At 43.7% G+C, this 22,697-nt stretch overlaps 1 long non-coding RNA gene across 1 annotated transcript; it reads right to left on the bottom strand.

Moving 5' to 3' along the window:
• Positions 1-226: 226 nt before the first annotated feature.
• LOC132378880 (uncharacterized) lies at positions 227-14,004 on the bottom strand. Its single transcript, XR_009507208.1, has 3 exons — positions 13,910-14,004; positions 10,615-10,861; positions 227-433 (listed from the first exon to the last, which is right to left on the bottom strand). It is a non-coding gene; the product is annotated as an uncharacterized LOC132378880 (long non-coding RNA).
• Positions 14,005-22,697: the final 8,693 nt, after the last annotated feature.

The raw sequence follows: 22,697 nt of genomic DNA, 5'->3' as shown, positions 1-22,697 counted from the left end.
TCATTATCAATCAGAGCATTGAAGCGTGATTCAGAAAACAGGCCGCATTACAGCTGCCAGAATGTAAAGGGAGGACTGAAATCTTTCATGTGCAAAGTACGATAAATATTCCTTCAAAAGGCATGTTTCCCTCCCATGCATTGGACAGACAGCAGACAGGAATCTCAAAGATTTATGTCTATACATGACCTTTTACATCACTCGAGTTCATTGCTCATGTTGCCTTTATTGGAAACAGATGTCCGCTCTTTTGAAATAACAATGCAATAATTGCACATTTTTGTGGTTCGCCTCCATGGCTGACACCAGTTACAAAAGGGCAATCTGTTAGCTCCAGCGTTTCACTGCACACATTCTTCCTTCTCTGAGCGACACCAGGACTTGCACATTTGGTGGGTCGGCTTGGTGACTACAGGGTTCCCCGCTCTCCAGGCTGCAGATTCAAAGCAATGGTGATAGGTCCTTCAGGCTGTGGCCAAAATGTCCTTGATCACTCAACTATTTACAAAAATGTAATATCATTTGTAGGCCATCTCTAGGTAATGAACAACTTATGTGAAAACAAACTCCCATAATATTATAAGATTCAAAAGTCCAACATAGGTACAAATATTTGTACTTAAGAATAGCAGAATTTGTTTTTTTTTTCCATTTCCTCTCCTTCTTCTCTCTCTCTCCACTTTCTCTATTTTGTTTTCTGTTATTGTAGAATTGTGGTTACCACACCAAGTGATTTTTTTTCTGTTTATATGTACTGACTTATGGACAAAATCAACTTATGGACATCTGTAAAACCTGTACCCATTCATTCCACAGATCCCTTACTACCCCATGTATTTTCCAATCATCCATTTCAACCCTATTTTGCTTACACAGATTCCTTACAACATCACAATTCTATTCAAGGTCCTTGCTCTGGAGAGAGTGCAGAGATAATTCATGTTGCCTGATTACAAGCTGTTAGTTACAGATGGGGCAAACATGAGGAAATCTGCAGATGCTGGAAATTCAAACAACAACACACACAAGATGCTGGTGGAACACAGCAGGCCAGGCAGCATCTATAGGGAGAAGCGCTGTCGACGTTTCGGGCCGAGACCCTTCGTCAGGACGTCGACAGTTACAGATGGAGATCGAACAGGCTAGCCTACTTTTCCCTGGAGCTAAGGAGGATGAGGAATAAATTGATGGATGTAGGAGTATGAGAGACAGGAATAGGATAGGAAGTGATAATCTTTTTATCTCTGGTCATTTGTTCATTATGGCCGATCATGCTCTTTCCATGACCACGAATGCTCTTGGCAAATGTTTCTGCAGAAGTGGTTTGTCATCGGCTTCATCTGGTCAGTGTCTTTACAAGACGGGCGACCCCAGCCATTATCAACAGTCTTCAGAGATTGTCTGCCTGGTGTTTGTGATGGCATAACCGGGATTTGTGATTTACAGCAGCTGCTCATACAGCCCCACCTGCTCTCATGGCTTCACATGACCCCGATCGGGTGGGGGGGACAGGGCAAAGCAGGTGCTCTATCTTGCCCAAGGGTAGTGGAGGGAAGGAGTGCCTTACACCTTTGGTAGAGAGCACCTGCCACCATATTTGATAGCCATGACAGGTTTATCAAAAACCATAAGACCATCCATCAGAGGAGAAGAATTAGGCCATTTGGCCCATTAACTCGGCTCTGCCAATCCAACATGGCTAATTTATTACCCCCCTCAACCCCATTCTCCTGCCTATTCCCTGTAACCTTTATGTGGCCCTTACCATCCAAGAACCTACCAACTTTGGTTTTAAATATATTCAATGACGTGGCCTCCACAGCCATTTGCAACAATGAATTCCACAGATTCACCAGAAAATAAGAGCATAGGTTCAGTTAAGAAAACAGTATTTTAAAGTAAATCTGAGAGGTAAGGCTTTGTTTGCTCAGGAAGTAGTTGGTACTTGGAAGCCATTGAGAGGCGATGGTGGCATCAGATACAATTATTGACCATAAGAGGAACTTAGACAGACAGTTAAATAGACCAGGCACAGAAGGTGATGGCCCTAATTGGGCAAATGACAAGTGGTGAAGAAAGAAAATGGGCTTATAAGAGCAGGGAAGTTATGGTTACATAGGTATGGTTAGGCCAGTACTGGCTGCTGTTCTTGTCACGATGCAAGGGACTGAGGTTGAAATCTTGCAAAAGAGATGTTGCCTGTGATGAAGTGTTTCAGTTATGAGATATGAGGTAAGATTGTGTAATCTGGGTTTGTTTTCCTTGTCTGGTAGAGGCTGAGGGACTCCTGATGGATGTTGAGGAGGAAAATTGATCAGGTAGACTCCAAAATACTTTTGTAGCAAGTGTGTTTAAAATCGAAGGGTAGAATTTTAGGGTGAGGAGTAAAAGGGCGGGTGGGGATTATTTTTCACCCAGAAAGTGGCTGTGATCTGGAACGCCTTGTCTGAGAAGCCGGTGGAGGCTGTTACTGTTGTAGCAGTGAAGATTCTCAATGAAAACTTGAAAGGGAAAGGCATGGAGGCTGGTAAAGAGGATTAGTGTAGTTCGAAACTTGCTTTGTAAGAGGATTAGTGTAGTTCGAAACTAGTCAGCATGGATATTGTGGGCCAAATGATGTACTTCAGTATTGTATGGTTGTATGACTCCATCAAGCACTTTGATATGGGCAGTGAAGTGTGCGTTCGCCAGAGTTGTCCACTTCCTGTGAACAGATGAATAAAATATCTCCAAATTAGGATGAACCCATAAGACTTGTGTCTCAGAGGTAGGACATTAAGTTGAAGAAAACTTGTTCTATGTTCTATATATGTCTCTACTTTCTGCGAAGGCTGAGGAAAGTCCACCTCCCACCCCCCCATCCTCATCACATTCTACAGGGGTTGTATTGAGAGCATCCTGAACAGCTGCATCACTGCCTGGTTCGGAAATTGCACCATCTCGGATCACAAGACCCTGCAGCGGATAGTGAGGTCAGCTGAGAAGATCATCGGGGTCTCTCTCCCCGCCATTGCAGACAGTTACACCACATGCTGCACCTGCAAAGCAAACAGCATTGTGAAGGTCTCCACGCACCCCTCATACAAACTCTTCTCTCTCCTGCCATCTGGGAAAAGGCACCGAAGCATTCGGGCTCTCATGAACAGACTGTGTAACAGTTTCTTCCCCCAAGCTATCAGACTCCTCAATACCCAGAGCCTGGACTGACACCAACTTACTGCCCTCTAGTGTGCCTATTGTCATGTCTATTATTTATTGTAATGCCTGCACTGTTTTGTGCACTTTATGCAGTCCTGGGTAGGTCTGTAGTCTAGTGTAGTTTTTTTTCTGTGTTGTTTTTACATAGTTCAGTGTCGTTTTTGTACTGTTTCATGTAGCACCATGGTCCTGAAAAACGTCTCATTTTTACTGTGTACTGTACTAGCAGCTGTGGTCGAAATGACAATAAAAAGTGACCTGACTTGACTTGATATGGACACTGTGTAGATACGAGGGATTAGTGTCTGGAGGATTTTTGATTTACCTTTTAGCTAGGTTGGCACAGCATTGTGGGCCGAAGGGCCTGTTCCTGTTCTGCGTACTTTCAGCCTACATCCAAGCAGTATGATCTTTCCATTTAAAAACCACGGATGCACGTGTGTTTGTGTGTGTGTTCATGATCTATTTTATGTTTAAGTATGAATTGTATTAATTCTAAATCCCAGTCTCAAATTCAGCTAAAGTTGGCACGTGTTCCTGCATGTTTAGCAGGTCACCCGTCATTGGAGATGCTTGATGAATGCACTTTACAGGTATGGAAAGTTGCCCACTTGACAGAGGAATAACAAAAGGCTGGACTATTTAGATCCTGATTAAAATAAGCAGGACCAGATGGAATGCTGGAGAAATCAGGCACGGATGACAAGCTTTCACAGCTAATAGCTCCATAAGTGGCACTGGAAGAAAGGAAAATAGCCAATGCCGCTATAATTGCAACAAATTAAGGTTCTTGGCCTAAGCAGTAGGCAAAGTCATGGAATGAATTATAAATGAAGCGGTAAGTGAGATTGGGAGCTTAATGATACAAAGGAGTAATCTGAGGGCACTAAGTCTAACCGTGTTCTTCTACAAGTTACAAATATCTTGTGTTTAAGATGGCGCTGATAAAACACAATGATGACTTCTGGGTAGCAAGCAAAGCAAAAAAATTACAGTATTAGTCACACTGTTTTCTCGGATATGATCACTGCAATCAATAACCTGTAACTTCCCTTTCAGGGCTGAGCTGTTGAATCGCCTGTATAGTCTGGTATTTTTGTGGTATGAGCTGAAGTCTTGAAGGTGCAGGACACTTGTGGTGTGGCTTGCTGGGCCAAATTGAGGTATCTTGGCCCAGGCCCGAAAACTGGAAAGGAACCAGTGGAGTGATTTGAAGGCAATTTGATGCGACAGAATTGAGGTGAAGAGAGCGGAGGTGATGTAGAGTCGAGGTGGCAGACCTTGGTCCCCAGCCTAAGAACTAGGAAAGAGCCAAGGTTTGATTGAATTAAGCGACTGGCAAAATTAGTAAAGTTGGGTACAGGCCAAATTGAGGCCCGAGCCCAAAAGCACAGAATGATTCAAGATTTGGACAATTTAAGTGTCAGGCCAGATGGAAAAGCTCAGGGTTTCAAGGCTGGAGCTGATTCAGCTTGCTGCTCAGCAATGTTTACTCATCTCTGCGTTGAACTGAGCCTGTGGCCTGCAGCTAATGGGGTCCTGAATCAGCTGCAGTGGGGACTGGCCTCATGGCTGTGGGCTCACTTCCATGAACTTCAGTTCTGAGTGTTACTTCCTTCCTTTTAGAGTCTGCAGGATTTGTTGTTTTTCTACACATTGGGTGTTTGACACTTCTTTCTTAATGGGATCTACAGGGTTGATTTGTTTCATGGCTGCCTGTGGGGAGACAAATCTCAAGGTTGTATTTTGTATACAGTGCATACTTTGATAATAAATTTACTTTGAACTTTGAGAAATATTGAACCCTGGGTTAAAATGCATATACGTGGCAATTCATCCATTTGTTAGTCTCCCCAGTTACAGACTAATATAAAAAGCAAACCATGTGCAAATAAAACATAAATATAAATGAGAACATTAGATACAAACTAGAATGAAATATGTTATCATAAAATGTTTTCTGAATGCACACAGTCTCCAAATGTCACTCACCTGCTAAATGCAGCTCCTATCCAGGTAAGATATTATAAGATACTGGATGACCCCTCGATAGATAAGAAGGAATCTTGACCTCACCATCTTATTGTCTGACTGCACTGTACTTTGTAGCTATAACACTTTATCTTTCAATGCGTTATTGTTTTCCCTTGTGCTACCTCTCTGCACAGAAGTAATGAAATAGTCTGTTTGGATGGCAGGCAAAAGGAAGATTTTCACCATACCTTGGTAACATGTGACAATAATAAAATAATTTACCAAATTGTCTTAAACATTGAAATTAGATAGGGTCAACACTGGTTTTGTAAAACTCACTCACTACTTTTACAATACGGCAGTTCCAAAATATTTAGAAGGCTACGTACACATTTGAAAGGCATCCGGTTATCTGAAGCCTATCTAGGGGAAAAGTAAGGAGAACAGATTATAGGGAAAGTGGGGAAACAGATTTTTCTGTGACAGAAATGCCTTATTTTTCTGTCATATGAAAATATTTAGAAACGTTAGACCACACACACAAGATGCTGGAGGAATTCAGCATGACAGGTAGCATCAATGGAGGTGAATAAGTAGTCAACATCTTGGGCCAAGAACCTTCTTCAGGACTGAAAAGGACGTGGGGAAGATGCCGGAATAAAAAGGTGGGTGAGTGGAAGGAGGATAGCTAACAAATGATAGGTGAAGCCAGGTGGGTAGGAAAGATAAAGTACTGGAGGAGAAGGAATCAGATAGGAGAGGGAAGTGGACCATAGGAGAAAGAGGAGGAGGAGGGAACCCGGAGGGAGGTGATAGGCAGGTGAGAAGAGGCCAGCATAGGGAATAGAAGAAGAGGAGAGGTGGATGTAATTTTTTTTATCAGAAGGGGAAATCAATATTCATGCCATCAGATTGGAAATGTAATTTACTTCCCTCCAGCTCCAACGAACTATTATATATTAAAAATAGCATAGTTGCCATTAATTATGTTCTACAATTGACAGGATGTGGCCCGTGCATTAGATCTTCTTTTGCAAATTCTGTGCTTCGAATGGAAATTGCGCATGTAAGCTTGTCACACTGTGGTTCCACACTCTGATCACCAGCCATTAAGCCTATCAACTGCACGTTTTGGGATGTGGAGGAAAACCAATGCATCCAAGAAAAGAATTTGTGCAGTTAGAGGGAGAACATACAGACTCCAAACAAAAAGCAGGATTGAACTCAGACATCCAACTTGTCCCACTGTACCAGTATCCGTGGAAAATAAGAATTAATTGGTCAAGATGACGTGGAGCTGTGGTCTCTGTCGAGTTCATGGTTCAGGCTTATTTTTTGGTTGTAGGGATGGTTTTGGGGACAAAGAGGGGGCTCGGGTCAGGTCCCTGTTTAGGGACAGAGATGCGGGGGAATTAGATGTCAGGCCAGAGTCTCGTCCTTTGCTCCGCATTCGAACACTGGCGATGCAGCTGTGGGTCACCCGTGGTCAGATATCAACCCAGCAGACCAGCAAGATCCACCCCACCCCCACAGAGGAGGTTAGCCTGTGAGGAGCAATTCAGTCATCTAGGATTCAGAAAAGTGAGAAGGGATCTTACAAAAACTTAGCAAATTATGAAAAGGATAGAAAAGGTGGAGGCAGGAAAGTTGTTTGCACTGGTAGATGAGACTAGAACTTGGGGACATAGATGTTATGGTTATTATTCTCTTATGAGTATGCGCAAGAAAATGAATCTGGTGACATATATGCACTTAGATAATAAATTTACTTTGAACTTCGAACTGAACCCACATCTAACATTTCCTTGGCAGCTCGTTCACACTTACACTACCCCCCTAAGTGAAGAACTTTCCCCTCAGATTCTCCTTAGATATTGCTCCTCTCACCCCACACCTCGGACCTCTCATTCTATTCTCACCCAACCTGAGGAGAAAAAGCCTGCAATGGACTTTTTAAATTCTAATTTAGTTCTTTCTTGCATAATCTTGTAGAATATATTTTATGTTTCTCATGTGAATACTGTTTGGGGTGATGCTTGGTGCCTATTATGCTGCTACAAGTAAATGTTTCATTGCACCTTTGCAAACGACAATAGACTTGACTTTGCTAAACCCTTATTCTGTGATCCCTACATTTTTTCTGCCCCCTCAGTTCTATTGTTTCTATACTGTCCTGCTTTATCCCTGTGATCTAGAATCCAATGACTCACTCAGTGACAGTGTGTGTGCAGATTTCTTGTATCAGCCTCACTCCAGACGTATACACGGCAATGTAAGGCAGTGTTGAAGTAGGCCCACTGCCAGTGGTAATCCACATCCCTTGCCAACCTCCTTTCACCAAATACACTGCAATTTAATGCAAAATCTCTCAACTGCAACCAGATAGAGATGATATAAATCATCTCTCGTCATGAACTATAGAAGTTTACATCAGCCTTCTTAGGATTGTGTGATCAAGCCTAAAAGCAGGGCCTTGACAAAATTGAGTTACACATAAAGAAAGTTGTCTGCAGTGCTAGGCAGGTGATCTTGCTGACACCAGGATTACAGCATAAAATGCTAATTATTTCTCTGTCTCCAGATGCTGTCCAACTGGCAGCGTGTTTCCCACACTATCTGTTCTCTTATCTCAGTCTTTTGACATCTACAGGGTTTCCCCTTTTCAATGATAAGCATGTATAAATATTCCAGTTAATTGGGCCCTCAGTTAATCCAAACCGCGGCTTATTCGAGACAACTGTTAAAGAGCAAAAACTAATTGAGAAAATAGCCGGGATTCACTTCATTTATTTGGGACATTATGCTGTTTAATGAGGAGAGAAGACTGTTGCCGAACAGTTTCTAACTAGCGCAGATAGCAGGCGCTTGTGTGGCTGTTAGACGCCGGGCCATGCTTAGAGCGAACAGTTTTTAAATAGTAACACACAGACACACAAAGTGATGGAGGAGCTCATTAGGTTAGGCAGCATCTATGGAGACGAATAAACAGTCAATAAACAGTCAACGTTTTGGGCTGAGACCTTTCTTCAGGACCGGAAAGGAAGGGGGAAGATGCCAGAATAGAAAGGTGAGGGGAGGGGAAGGAAGATAGCTAGAAGGTGACAGGTGAAGCCAGGTGTGTAAAGGGCTGGAGAGGAAGGAATCTAATAGGAGAGCAGAATGGACCGTAGGAGATAGGGAAGGAGGAGGGGACCCAGGAGGAGATGATAGGCAGGTGAGAAGAGGGAAGAGGCCAGAGTGCAAAATAGAAGAGGGGTGGGGGAAGGAATTTTTTTTACTGGAAGGAGAAATCAGGTTGGAGGCTACCCAGATGGAATGTAAGATGTTGCTCCTCCACCCCGAGGCACAAGAGGAGGCCAAGTCAGAACAGGAATGGGAATCAGAATTAAAATCAGAATTAAACTGAGAAGCTCTGCTTTTGGTGAATGGAGCGGAAGTGCTTGACAAAACTGCTCCCCAATATATGACGAGCGTCGCCAATGTAGATGAGGCCACTTCAGAGGCAACAGACACAATAGATGACACCAATGAATCTGTTGCCTCACCTGGAAGGACTGTTTGGGCCCTGAATGGAGGTGAGGGAGGAGGTGAATGGGCAGGTGTAGCACTTTGGCCGCTTGCACGGATAAGTACCAGAAGGGAGATTAGTGGGGAGGGACAAATGGACAAGGGAATCACGGAAGGAGCAAACCCTGCTGGAAGAGAGTGGAGAGGGGAGGAAGTAAAGATATGTTTGGTGGTTTTAATCTCTTTGGAGATGGTTGAAGTTGCAGAGAATGGTGTGTTGGATGCGGAGGCTGGTGGGGTGGTAGGTAAGGACAAGAAGAACTCTTTCCCTGTTCAGGCAGCAGGAAGATGTGGCGAACACAGATGTTCAGGAAATGGAGGAGATACAAGTGAGGACAGCATTAATGGTGGAGGAAGGAAAACCCTGTTCTTTGAAGAAGGAGAACTTCTCTAATGTCCTGGAAAGGAAAGCCTCATTCTGGGAACAGATGCAGCAGAGACCAAGAAATTGAGAAAAGGGAATAGCATTTTACAGGAGGCAGGGTGGGAAGAGGTATAGTCCAGATAATCGTGGGAATCGGTAAGTTTATAAAAGACGTCGATTGACAGTTTCCCTCATGAGGTGGAGACAGAGAGAATTTGAAAGGGGAGGTAAGTGTGAGAAATGGACCAAGTAAATTTAAGGGCAGGGTGGAAGTTGGAGGCAAAGTTAATAAAATTGATGAGAACAGAATGGGTGCATGAAGCAACACCAATGCAATCATCAATATAGAGCAGGAAGAGTTGGAAGCATTACCGGGGATGGCATGGACTATTCTATGTGGCCAACAAAAAGGCAGCTATAGCTGGGGCTCATGCGGGTGCCCATGGCTACCCCTTGAGACTAGAGAATGTGGGCGAGCTGAAGCAAAAATTGTTGAAGGTGAAGACCAGTTCTACCAGACACAGGAGACTGCTGGTGGAAGTGAGCTGGTTAGCTATCTTATTGAGAATGAAGCGGCGAGCTTTAAGACCTTCATGAAGGGAGGTAGAGTGTCTAGGAACTGGACATCCATGATGAGAATAAGGCAGTCAGGGCCAGGGAATTGAAAGTTAGTGGGGAGATTGACAGCATGATAAATGTCATGGAGGTAGGTGGGCAGGCACTGAACCAGGGGGACAGAATGGAATTGTTTGATGACAAGTGCTCCACAGTCATCAAACAGAGGCATTGGGCCTACCCTGATAGTCAGATTTGTGGATCTTCGATACAATGTTAAAGTGAGCAATGCGGGGTAAGGGAACCGTGAGTTTGGTAGCAGTCGATGGGAGTTCTCCAGAATTGATGAGATCACGGGTGATGTTGGACACAGTTTATTTATGGTTCAGAATGAGTTCCTCTTCAAGAGCTAGGTATGAGGAGGTGTCTGGCCTCAGTAAAGATAGAAGTCAGTCTGCCACACTACAACAGCACACCCTTGGTTTGTGAGTTTGAATGTAAGGTTGGGATTGGTGCAGAGAAAGTGGAGGGCAATGTGGTCAAAGCTGGTAAGGTTTGAGGAGGAGAAGGGAGTGCTGAAGTCGAGCCAGTTGGCAATTTGAGATGAAAAGATCTGAAGCAGGGTGAGAACAAGACAAGGGTGTCGAAGAAGACGGGGAGAGTTAGAGATGGGAAAAAGAAGCCCAAGAAGAGGACGAGGGATGGAGCTGGGAGAAGTTTTTAAATAGCATCAGTTGCATGTGTTTGTCTTCAATAAAGCAGTGATTTTTGTTACTGATAGTTGGCAAGAAATAAGCAGTAAGACAATTCAGAACTGTTTTACTCACTGCCATTTCAAGCAATCAGACTTGGAAATGGCAGAAGCGGCTGGGAGTGAAAATTAAATAATGTTACTACTTCAACAAGTTAGATACTACAAAGAATGTGAAGGCATCGACAATTATCTTGAATGTTACCTTTGGATTCCACTGGACACTCAGCTCTCATCTAGAGTTCCCATCTAGAGTTCCAAATAGCTGCTTGCATGCCCCAGCGGTCATGTCCTGGTACCCCGCTTCGACAGGTGGGCTAAATGAGGTGAGGGTAGCCAAAGGGCCTCATACCCTGGGGAGATAAGGACATGCCTGTCCTAGGCAGCGAAATCAGCTCCTGCGACTGGGCAGATGAAATCTCCAGTGAGATCCAATGGCCAGAAAGGCGGTTCTGCAAAGAAGAACAGAGGTCACGGCACGGAACAGAAAAAGTCATGGTCATCCACTGTAACAAGGAAAGATCCCAGTTGTGACGAATACTCATTCCACAGGACACAGACCTTCAAGGTTGAGAGGGTGCAGCTGCCAAGTGCAACAGATTTTTCACTTTAAAGAGGTTTCCAGTCATCATCAGCTACGACGGACAGCCACCAGTAATACTGGTGGTGTTCCAATTTGTTCTGTATTTCATTTAAGTACATGATCTCAACACTCAAGTTTAAAGTAAATTTATTATCAAAGTATGTTTAATATATCCATCCCGATACTTGTCTTCTTGCAGGCAGCCACAAAACAAAGAAAAAAATTCAATAGAACCCATTAAAAATCCCACATGACAAAACATGTCAAACACCTCATGTGAAAAAATCACAAATCCTGCAAGAAATAAAAAAAGTAAATGAATAACACACAGAATATTAACCGCAGGGTTCACAAAAGTGAGTCCACAGCTTGATTTCATTGGCGTGGAGTAATGGAGGAGACCGCGTGTTTATCTTCCGCCATCGGGCCTCAACACAGTGTCTACCCCCAGCAAGGGTGGCCGTGCACCCTTGAGAATCCTCAGCAGATCACAAAAGCGCCAGGTCATTTAGTTAGTTCAAAAGAACATCCCTAAAAGGGAAATTACAGGCTGTGATTTGTTACTCAGTCTTTTTTCATACCCTTTTAGCTATTTCCACCAAACTTTGGCTAATTGGGCCAGCTCAACCTCATTCCCCTGCCTTCTCCCCATAACCTTTGACATCCTTATTAATCAACCTCCACTTTAAATATACCCGATGATTCGGCCTTCACAGCCATCTGTGCAATGAATTCCACAGATTCACCATCCTCTAGCTAAAGAAATTCCTCCTCATCACGGTTTTAACTGGATACCTTGTCCTGAGACTGTGCCCTCCAGTCCTAGACTCTCCCACTATTGCAGATACTCTCTCCACATCCACTCTACCTAGGCCTTTCAATATTTGATAGGTTTTCAAAGAGATCTCCCCTCATACTTCTAAACTGCAGCATGAACAGACCCAGAGCCATCAAATGCTCCTCATGTGTTAAGTCCTGCTGGTTAGAATGTCCCTCAACTTCTAGTTGACTATTACTTTAATTTATTTTGAATTCACTTCCACTCTGACAAGGCCAGGGACCTTTTCGCCAAACCTAGCTGCCCTGGAGGAGGGGGGGTGGGGTAAGCTGCTTTCTTGTACCTGTGAAGTCCCTCTGGTGGAGGTGCTCCCACAGTGCTGTTAGGAGGGAGTTTCTGAATGTGGACCGAAGTGATGATGAAGGATTGGCAACTGAGAATGGTGCGTGATTTGGAGGGTTACCTGCAGTTGATGGTGCTCCCATGTGCCTGCTGCTCTTGTCTTTCCTGGAGATGGAGGGCCCAGGTTTGGAAGATGCAATCAGAGTAGCCTGGGTAAGTGACTGCAGAGTATTTGTAGACGGTGCACTGAACAATGGTGATAGAGGAAATGACTGCTTAGAGTGGTGGACGGGGTGGCAATAAATGGACTGCTTTGTCCAAGACTAGTGGCAAGCTTATTTATTCTATTTATTTATTGAGATACAATAGGCCCTCCTGGACTTTTGAACAACGCTGCCCAGCAACCCCGATGTGACCCTAGCCCAATCACAGGACAATTTACAATGACCAATTAACCTACCGATCAGTATAGCTTTGGACTGTGGATGGAAACCGGAGCACCTGGAAGAAACCGACGAGGTTATGGGGGGGTGGGGGGGGAACGCGCAAACTCCTTACAGACAGCAGCGGGAATTGAACCCGGGTCGCGGGTACTGCAAAGTGTTGTGCTTGCCACTATGTTACCTTGCCACCTTTATGGAGCAACAATCACCTGAGCAAGAGGAGCTGTTCCATCAGGCCACTCACTTGTCTTCAGAATTCAGAATCAGGTTTATTATCACCGGCATGTGACGTGAAATTTGTTAACTTAGCAACAACAGTTCAATGCAATACATAACCTAACTTAGAAAATAATAATAATAAAAAATAAAATTAAAAATAATTGTAAATAAACAAGTAAATCAATTACATATATTGAATAGATTTTTTAAAAAACATGTAAAAACAGGAATACTGTATATTAAAAAGGTGAGGTAGTGTCCAAAGCTTCATTGTCCATTTAGGAATCGGATGGCAGAGGGGAAGAAGCTGTTCCTGAATCGCTGAGTGTGTGCCTTCAGGCTTCTGTACCTCCTACCTGATGGTAACAGTGAGAAAAGGGCATGCCCTGGGTACTGGAGGTCCTTAATAATGGACGCTGTCTTTCTGAGACACTGTTCGCTAAAGATGTCCTGGGTACTTTGTAGGTTAGTGCCCAGGATGGAGCTGACTAGATTTACAACCTTCTGCAGCTTCTTTCAGTCCTGTGCAGTAGCCCCTCCATACCAGACAGTGATGCAGCCTGTCAGAATGCTCTCCACGGAACATCTATTGAAGGTTTTGAGTGTATTATTGACATGCCAAATCTCTTTAAACTTCTAATAAAGTATAGCCACTGTCTTGCCTTCTTTATAACTGCATCGCTATGTTAGAACCAGGTTAGATCCTCAGAGATCTTGACACACAGGAACTTGAAGCTGCTCACTCTCTCCACTTCTTATCCCTCTATGAGGATTAGTATGTGTTCCTTCGTCTTACCCTTCCTGAAGTCCACAATCAGCTCTTTTATCTTATGATGTTGAGTGCCAGGTTGTTGCTGCGGCACCATTCCACTAGTTGGCATATCTCACTCCTGTACACCCTGTCATCACCACCTGAGACTCTACTAACAATGGTTGTATCACCCTGTTCTGACCTTTTCCTATCTGTTTTTTTAAACCAGAATCAGAATCAGGTTTAATATCATTGACATATGTCATGAAATTTGTTGTTAGGGGCAGCAGTACAGATTTATACATTTAAAAATGTAAATTACAATAAGAAATATATAAATTATTTAAGTAGTGCAAAAAGAGAATTAAAATAGTGAGGTCATACTTGTGTGCTGGTTCATTGTCCATTCAGAAATCTGATGGCAGAGGGGAAGATGTTCCTAAAACTCTGAGTGGATCCTGTACCTCCTCTCTGATGGCTGTAATAAGAAGAGAGCATATCCTGGTGAAAGGGTCCTTAATGATGGACTTTGCCTTTTTGAGTCATCATCTTTTAAAGCTCAATATAGGTTCAAACAAAAACATCTCATCCTTCATATACACACCTTACAACCCTTGGAGTTCAATATCAAATTCAACCATATCAGACAAACAGCCTCACTGGGCTGAAAGGTCATCGACCTGTGATATAAACTGTTTCAATCTACTCAGATGCTGCCTGACCTGCTCATCAGCAGGTGGGTGCATGGAATGCACTGTTGGTGATGGTGGTAGACGTGGATAAAGTAGGGTCTTTTAAGGGACTCTTAGCATGGTACATGGAGCTTAGAAAAATAGAGGGCTATGCGGTAGGGAAATCCTAGACAGTTTCTAGAGTAGATTACATGGCCAACACAACATTGTGGGCCGAAGGGCCTGTAATATGCCATAGATTTCTATGTCCTATGTTCTAACTCCAACGTTCTCTGTTTTCTTTTAGTTTCAGATTTTCAGCATCTGCATGATTTTGCTTTTCAGTTAGAATACTCTGGCGTTTCATCTTTTCTCTGGATCAATTAATAGTAATTACCAAAAGAATAAAAGAGAAGGTGAGGGAAAATATACTTCAGTTGGAGGCTGGTGTGAGTCAGGAACTCACTGCCCAAAGTAATGGGAGAGGCAGAATCCTCAATCCCAGTTGAAGAATGTTTGGATGTTTGCTTGAGGAGGTGTGACTAGCAGGCTTACAGACCAGTAATGGAGGCTGGATTAGAGTGTGTCGCTCTATAATTAAGTTGGAGGATGTGGGTATCTTTGGGAATGCCTACATTTATTGCCTAACCCTGGCTGCTCTTGAGATAGAGCTGATGAGTCACCATGTTAAACGTGGTGAAAATGCTCCCACTGTGCTGTTGGGGAGGGAATTCTAGTCAGACTGAAGAAATGGAAGTACATTTCCGAGTTAGCATGAAGTGTGACTTAGAGGGGCAGTGTTCCAAGTACCTGCTGCCCAGGTACTTCTTGGTAGTAAAGGATTGGAAGATGCTCTTGAAGTAGCCTAGGCAGACAACTGCAGTGCATTTTTGGCGGGATTAGAACGGGAGATAGAAAAGGCATGTAATAACTGCAATGTTATGATAGCCATGGGGGATTTCAATATACAAGTATATTAGGAGTATCAGGTCGATGCTGAATCCCAACAGAGGGAATTTATAGAATACCTACAAACAGCTTGTGGCTGAGCCCACTAGGGAGTATTAGGGGGGCAAAGTAGGTGCCGTGCTATTACTAAGGAGAAGGTGCTTGGGAAATGGAAAGGTCTGAAGCTAGATAAGTCGCTAGGACCAGGTGGACGACACTCCAGGGTTCTAAAAGACACATTTGAAGAGATTATGGAGGCATTAGTAAAGTTCAAAGTTTGAAGTACATTTATTATCAAAGCATGTATATATTATACAAGCTTGAGATTCATTTCCATTCAGGCAGCCTCAAAACAAAGAAACCTCAAAAGAGCCAATTTTAAAAAACCAAGCATCCAATGCACCGAGAGAAAACAAATCGTGCAAGCAAGAGAAGTAAGCATACAGCTTCAAAACCGAAGTTTTACGAAAGACACGAAATGGGGCATCGCTGCGGCCAGAGCAGGTCACAGCCTCAGTTCATCACAAAGCCAAGTAAACACTGTGGGACCACAGACATGAAGCCAGGCATCACTACAGCCAGAGCAGGCCACCGCGATGATTGAGCCTGTACCTAACCTTTCTAATTTGACCTGGCGCTTAAATCGTTCAAATATCGGGACTTTGCTCACTCTCACTGCAGGTCTGCCTCGGCTCTACTTCGAACCCACCTCTGACTTTGCTTGCCATGACAAAGCCTTTCCTGCATCTCCGTCTTTACCACCACTCACCTCTGCTTCCCTCCACCATTTCTCACCTCTGCCACCGCCACAGCTCGCCTCTCCATCGTTAGTGCTTATCGTTAGTAACAAAAGGATAATAACAAGGTTTTTAGTAGTTTTCTTTGCTTTGCTTTTTGCTGCCAATAAAGAGTCGCTGGACCTCAGCAGCACCATATTAAACCGACATTAGTAATGCTCAGTCAAGAATCACTAGATTCTGGAATGGTTCCTGAGGACTGGAAAATTGCAAATGTCACTCCATTCTTTAAGAAAAGAACCCATTAAAATATCATTTTTTTTTAAGAAGGGAGAGAGGCAGAAGAAAGGAATTTATAAGCCAATTAGCCTGTCCTCAACGGTTGGGAAGATGTTGGAGTCCATTGCTAAGGATCAGGTTTCGGGATACTTGGAGGCACGTAATAACGTAGGCCAAAGTCAGCATGGTTTCCTTAAGGAGAAATGTTGCCTGATGAATCTGTTGGAATTCTTTGAGGAAATAACAGGCAGTATAGACAAAGGAGAGTCTGTGGACGTGATTTACTTAGATTTTCAGAAGACCTTAGACAAGTTGTCACGCACGAAGCTGCTTAACAAGGTAGGAGGCCACGGTATTACGAGAAAGATATTGGCATGGATAGAAGATTGGCTGACTGGCAGGAGGCAAAGAATGGGAATAAAGGGTTATTCTGGTTGGCTGCTGATGTCTAGTGGTGTTCTGCACACGTCAGTATTGAGGACTACTTCCTTTCACATTATATGTCTATGATTTGGATGACAGAATTGATGGCTTTGTGGCCACCAACTCATTGCCACAGAAGGCTGTGGAGGCCAAGTCACTGAGTATATTTAAAGTGGAGATTGATAGGTTCTTAATTATTCAGGATGTCAAAGGTTACAGGGAGAAGGCAGGAAAATGGAGTTGAGCTGGATAATAAATCAGCCATGATGGAATGGCAGAGCAGGCTTGTTGGACCAAATGGCCCAATTCTGCTCTTATATCGAATGGCATTATGGTCTCATTTCACAAGCAATGCACATTAGCCATAACTAGAATGGACAGGATGGCTGAAAGCCTCTTTCTGTTTCCGAAGATTTCTGAGTCTCTCTGAGAAAGTAAATATGAGTAGGTTTAACTCAGAAATAGCTAGCAACCTGTGCAATGGAATATCAGATTCTGAGGGGAACCGAGTCCAGATTATTTGCTTAGAACCCCAGAATTGTAAACTGGAAGATCTGAGTAAGGACTTGGTTATGGGAATTCCTTCGACCGCATGGAAACTGTCTTGTCATCTTCATCAGAGCATTGTTGTGAGGACATAGTAGAGGATAGAATATAATGTGGGCATTCTTTCTTTTCAAGTGGAAAAATATACACTAAAAATTGCACAGACAGGCTCGCTCACAAGCTAGAGATTGTACTGAGCTGGAGAGAATCTTGTCTCTTTGATGAGAAAATGTTTTAGAACAGATTTCTATTTTTGCTCCAGTCCTGCATAACATCACGTTCCTACAAACTGAAGAGTTTTGCAGTCTGGATCCGCTTCAGTCATGTCAGTGTGGAAAAGGGCTTTCTGAATCAACAGAAAGCTTGGCACCAAACTGGTTCTCTTCCTCGGTCTCCTTCACCTGTGCTGGAACTCAATGACAGATACACTCCAGCTGAACCCGCAGAACTGATTCATCTTTTTACGATTTCTAGAGATCAGATCTAAAGTTCAGACTAAATGGAGCCAAATTAGAAGTACCAATCTGCTTTCTCCCTTCTCCCACATCCTCACTACCCCACCGCCGCCCCTCTCCCTTCAGGTCATCATGACTGCCAGAGAAGCAACATGCATCTTTCACCTCTCCCAGATGTCTTTTAACCACAGTATCCATGGAAACGCTGTAAATGCCAGGTCACACATTTATTTACCTTCCCAACTGGCAAAGCATAAGGATTGGAGGGCCAATCAGTTTAACAAAAGTAGCACGTGCCAATATTTATAAGGAAAATCCTTTGAAAACTCAACCATTCATTTTTTCTTCGTTCCGCACCACTTCTGTGTCTTTTTCATTTCTCATCCAACTTTTAAATTAATGACATATAACAATCATTCTGTCTTTGCACTGACTTACTAGTTTTAGTAAGCCTCTGCTGCTGCCTGGTACACAAAATGCAGGGCTTCACACTAAAAGATGTTCTAAAGCCTGGTGCAACCAACACAAAGGCTTCATGGGGAAGGAGAACAATCAAAGATTTTATTAACATATTTACAAAATTTACATCATTCTCAGTTATGAAACTTACACGGAACAGTAGAGAAACAGGCTTTTCAGCCCACAGTTTTTGTGCCGAAATCAGTGCCAGATTAAACTAGATCTCTGCTATCAGTCATCATTATCATCTTTATGATGTACCGCGTCATATAATGTGGGCAATCGTGGTCTTTGACCATGATTGTTCTTGGCAATTTTTTCTACAGAAGTGGTTCGCCATTGTCTTCTTCTGGGCAGTGTCTTTACAAGATGAGTGACCCCAGCCATTTTCAATACTCTTCAGAGATTGGCTGCCTGGCATTAGTGGTCACAAAACCAGGACTTGTGATATACACCAGCTGCTCATACGACCATCTCCCATGGCTTTATGTGACCCTGATTCGGCGGAGGGGGGGGCAAACAGGTGCTACACCTTGCCCAATGGTGACCTGTGGGCTAGCAGAGAGAAAGAGTACCTCACACCTCCTTACCTCTCCACTCCACCTCCCAACTCATATCCCTCCTCTCACTGCATATTCACATGTCCTATCTAACAGTGCCTTAAACATCCCTATCAGATTATACCACTCACCCTGGCAGCCCATTTCTGACATCTACAAATCACTGTGTAAAAAGCTTGCCCTGCACATCTTGCACTTGATATTTCTACCCTGGGGAAAGGATTTTGGCTGTCTTCCCTATCTGTGCTTCTCATAGTGTTATAAACATCTCTCAGCTCTCCGCTCAGTGAGCATCTGCTAGTGGGTGGATCAGAGGGTGGAGAGATGCTTGTTTTGCTGTTGTTGATTTGATAATGTTCTGCTGAATGTTGAGGGCATACCGTGTTGGCGCCAGAATGTGTGGTGGGCTGCCCCCCAGTACATCCTTAGGTGTGTTGGTTGGTAATGGAGATGATGTAATTCACTGAATGTTTTGATGTGTAGTACTGTGCGAAATTCTTGGGCAACCTAGATCTTTTGTGCAGCTTCAAACGGTATGGCCTCCACAGAGCCCTGATCCCAACATCACCAAAGCTGTCCGGAACTACCTTGAGGGACAGAAGGAAGCAAGACAGCCAAAGTCTGCAGAAGAACTATGTCAAGTTCTCCAAAATGCTTGAAACAACCTACCAGCCAATTTTCTTATAAAACTACACGGCAGTGTCCCTAAGAGAATTGATACAATTTTAAAGGCAAAGGACCAGACAAGAGGTTTAATTAACCTGGGTTACATTTGCAGGACACATTTTCACCAAAAGAGGCTGTAAAAATTAACAATCATCAGTGGCTGGGACAAACAACATAGACACCTTGAATCAAAGAAAACTGCAGTTACTGGAAGTCTGAAATTAAAAAAAAGACAATGCCAGAAACACTCAGCAGATCAGACAACACTTGTGGAGTGAGAAACTGTGTTAATATTTCAGGGTGAAAAACCTTTTGTAAGATCTGGGAAAGAGAGAGGACTGTCCCATTGAAAGGTCTGGCCTGAAACGTCAACTGCACTCTTTTCCATAGATGCTGCCTGGCCTGCTGAGTTCCTCCAGCACTTTGTGTGTGCTTGCTTGGATTTCCAGCATCTGCAGATTTTCTCTTGTTTGTGATTAGGTTACTTCATAATAGTGTTTTCATTCTTTTATATCTTCTGCTCAATGAAAAGATGGAAAGGAGAAGAAGAGAGAATTACAGAGGGGGATGATCTTTGAATACATTGTTGCCAATCCAAACTGACTGGGGTCTGCAAGTGAGGAAATCGAGGATCTAATTGATCAAGGAGGTATTGAGACCAAGGTCTAGAACCTTATTGATTAGTTTTGAGAAGATGATGGTATTGAATGCGCAGCTGCAGTCGATAAAGAGCTGACGTATGCATCAATTCCTGATGTATGCAGCTTTGCTGTCCAGATATTCCAGAGTCGAGTGAAGAGCCGATGAGATTGCATCTGCAGTAGACCTGCTATTCCAGCAAGCAAATTGGAGTAGATCCAAATTGCTTCTGCCACAACTGTCGACCAACCTCCATTGATTCAAGTTTGGTCTGGAATTGCCACTTCGCCTATGTGATGGCTTTCCGGAGATTGTACATGGACCTCTTGTAACTTCCTTGGTTACCAGACTTGAATGCCTCTGATTTGGCCTTTGCACTTCCGATGTTTGAGTTTTCTCTGTGCCATTACTCCCTCCCTGCACTCTATTCCATCTGCCACTTCTTTGCCCATTCTCCCAATCTGTGCAAGTCCTTTGGCAGACTCCCAGCTTCCTCAGCACCTGCCCCTCCACTTACCTTCGTATCATCTGCAAACTTGGTCACAAAGACATCAACTCCAAATTGTATATAACATGAAATGGAGTGGACCCAATACTGACCCCTGCTGAACACCAGTTATCAACCAGCTGCCAACCAGAAAAGGCCCCCTCTATTCCCACCCTTTGCCTCCTGCCAGTCAGTCAATCTTCTATGCATGTTAGTACCTTTCTCTGCAATACCATGGTCTGTTACCTGGTTAGGCAAACTCTTGTGCAGCACCTTGTCAAAGTATTTCTGAAAATCCAATTACACAACATCCGCTGACTCTCCTTTGTCTATCCTTCCTATTATTTCTTCAAAGAATTCCAACAGATTTGTTAAGCAACATTTCCTGCTTGAAAAAACATGCTGTCTTTGGCCTACTTTATCATGTACCTCTAAGCACCCCAAAAATTAATGGACTCCAACATCTTCACAACCACTGAGGTCAGGCTAACTCGCCAATAGTTTCCTTTCTTCTTTCTCCCTCCCTTCTTAAATATTGGAGTGACATTTGCAATATTCCAGTACTCCTCCAAAATCTAGTGATTCCTGAAAGATCATTACCAATGCCTCCACAATCTTTTCAGCCATCTCTTTCAGAACCCTGGAGTGTAATCCGGGTGACTTATCCACCTTCAGACCTTCCAGTTTCCCAAGCACCCTCTCCTTACTAATACCAACGACACTCACTCTGCCCCTCTCCTTACTAATACCAACAACACTCACTCTGCCCCTCTCCTTACTAATACCAACGACACTCACTCTGCCCCCTCCTTACTAATACCAACGACACTCACTCTGCCCCTCTCCTTACTAATACCAACGACACTCACTCTGCCCCTCTCCTTACTAATACCAACGACACTCACTCTGCCCCTCTCCTTACTAATACCAACGACACTCACTCTGCCCCTCTCCTTACTAATACCAACGACACTCACTCTGCCCCTCTCCTTACTAATACCAACGACACTCACTCTGCCCCTCTCCTTACTAATACCAACGACACTCACTCTGCCCCCTCCTTACTAATACCAACGACACTCACTCTGCCCCTCTCCTTACTAATACCAACGACACTCACTCTGCCCCTCTCCTTACTAATACCAACGACACTCACTCTGCCCCTCTCCTTACTAATACCAACGACACTCACTCTGCCCCTCTCCTTACTAATACCAACGACACTCACTCTGCCCCTCTCCTTATTAATACCAACGACACTCACTCTGCCCCCTCCTTACTAATACCAACGACACTCACTCTGCCCCTCTCCTTACTAATACCAACGACACTCACTCTGCCCCCTCCTTACTAATACCAACGACACTCACTCTGCCCCTCTCCTTACTAATACCAACGACACTCACTCTGCCCCTCTCCTTACTAATACCAACGACACTCACTCTGCCCCCTCCTTACTAATACCAACGACACTCACTCTGCCCCTCTCCTTACTAATACCAACGACACTCACTCTGCCCCTCTCCTTACTAATACCAACGACACTCACTCTGCCCCTCTCCTTACTAATACCAACGACACTCACTCTGCCCCCTCCTTACTAATACCAACGACACTCACTCTGCCCCTCTCCTTACTAATACCAACGACACTCACTCTGCCCCTCTCCTTACAAATACCAACGACACTCACTCTGCTCCTGATTCTCTTGAATTCCTGACATGCTGCTAGTGTCTTCCATCATGAAGACTTTCGCAAACTACTTATTAAGTTCATCCGCCCCACATTACTACCTGTGCAGGGTCATTTTCCAGCAGTCCAATATCCACTCTTACTTCTCTTATAGGCTTTGTGTATCTGAAAAACCTTTTTGTGTCCTCGTTGATATTGTTGGCTAGCTTACCTTCATAATTCATCTTTTCTCCTGATATATTTTTGGTTGCCTTCTGTTGGTTTTAAAAGCTTACCAAACTTGCAACTTCTCACTAATGTTTGCTATATTACAAGCACACTTTCTTGCTTTTATGCTGTCTTTAATTTCCCTTGTCAGTCACGGTTGTGTCATCCTGCTTTTAGAATACTTCATCATTGGGATGTATTTGTCTTGTGTCTTCCTAATTTCCCCAGCAACTTCAAACATTGCTGTTCTGCTGTCATCCCTAATAGCATCCCCTTCCAATCAATTTTGACCATCTCCTTTCTCATGTTTCTGTAATTCCCTTTCCTCCACTGTAACACCGATATGTCTGACTTCATCTTCTCCCTCTCACACTACAAAAAGAATTCTATCATGGTGTGATCA

Source organism: Hypanus sabinus, chromosome 21 (assembly GCF_030144855.1).
Source record: "Hypanus sabinus isolate sHypSab1 chromosome 21, sHypSab1.hap1, whole genome shotgun sequence".
Lineage (NCBI taxonomy): Eukaryota > Metazoa > Chordata > Chondrichthyes > Myliobatiformes > Dasyatidae > Hypanus > Hypanus sabinus.
The sequence above is the reverse complement of the archived record's forward strand: the minus strand, read 5'-3'. Positions and strand labels throughout refer to the sequence as shown.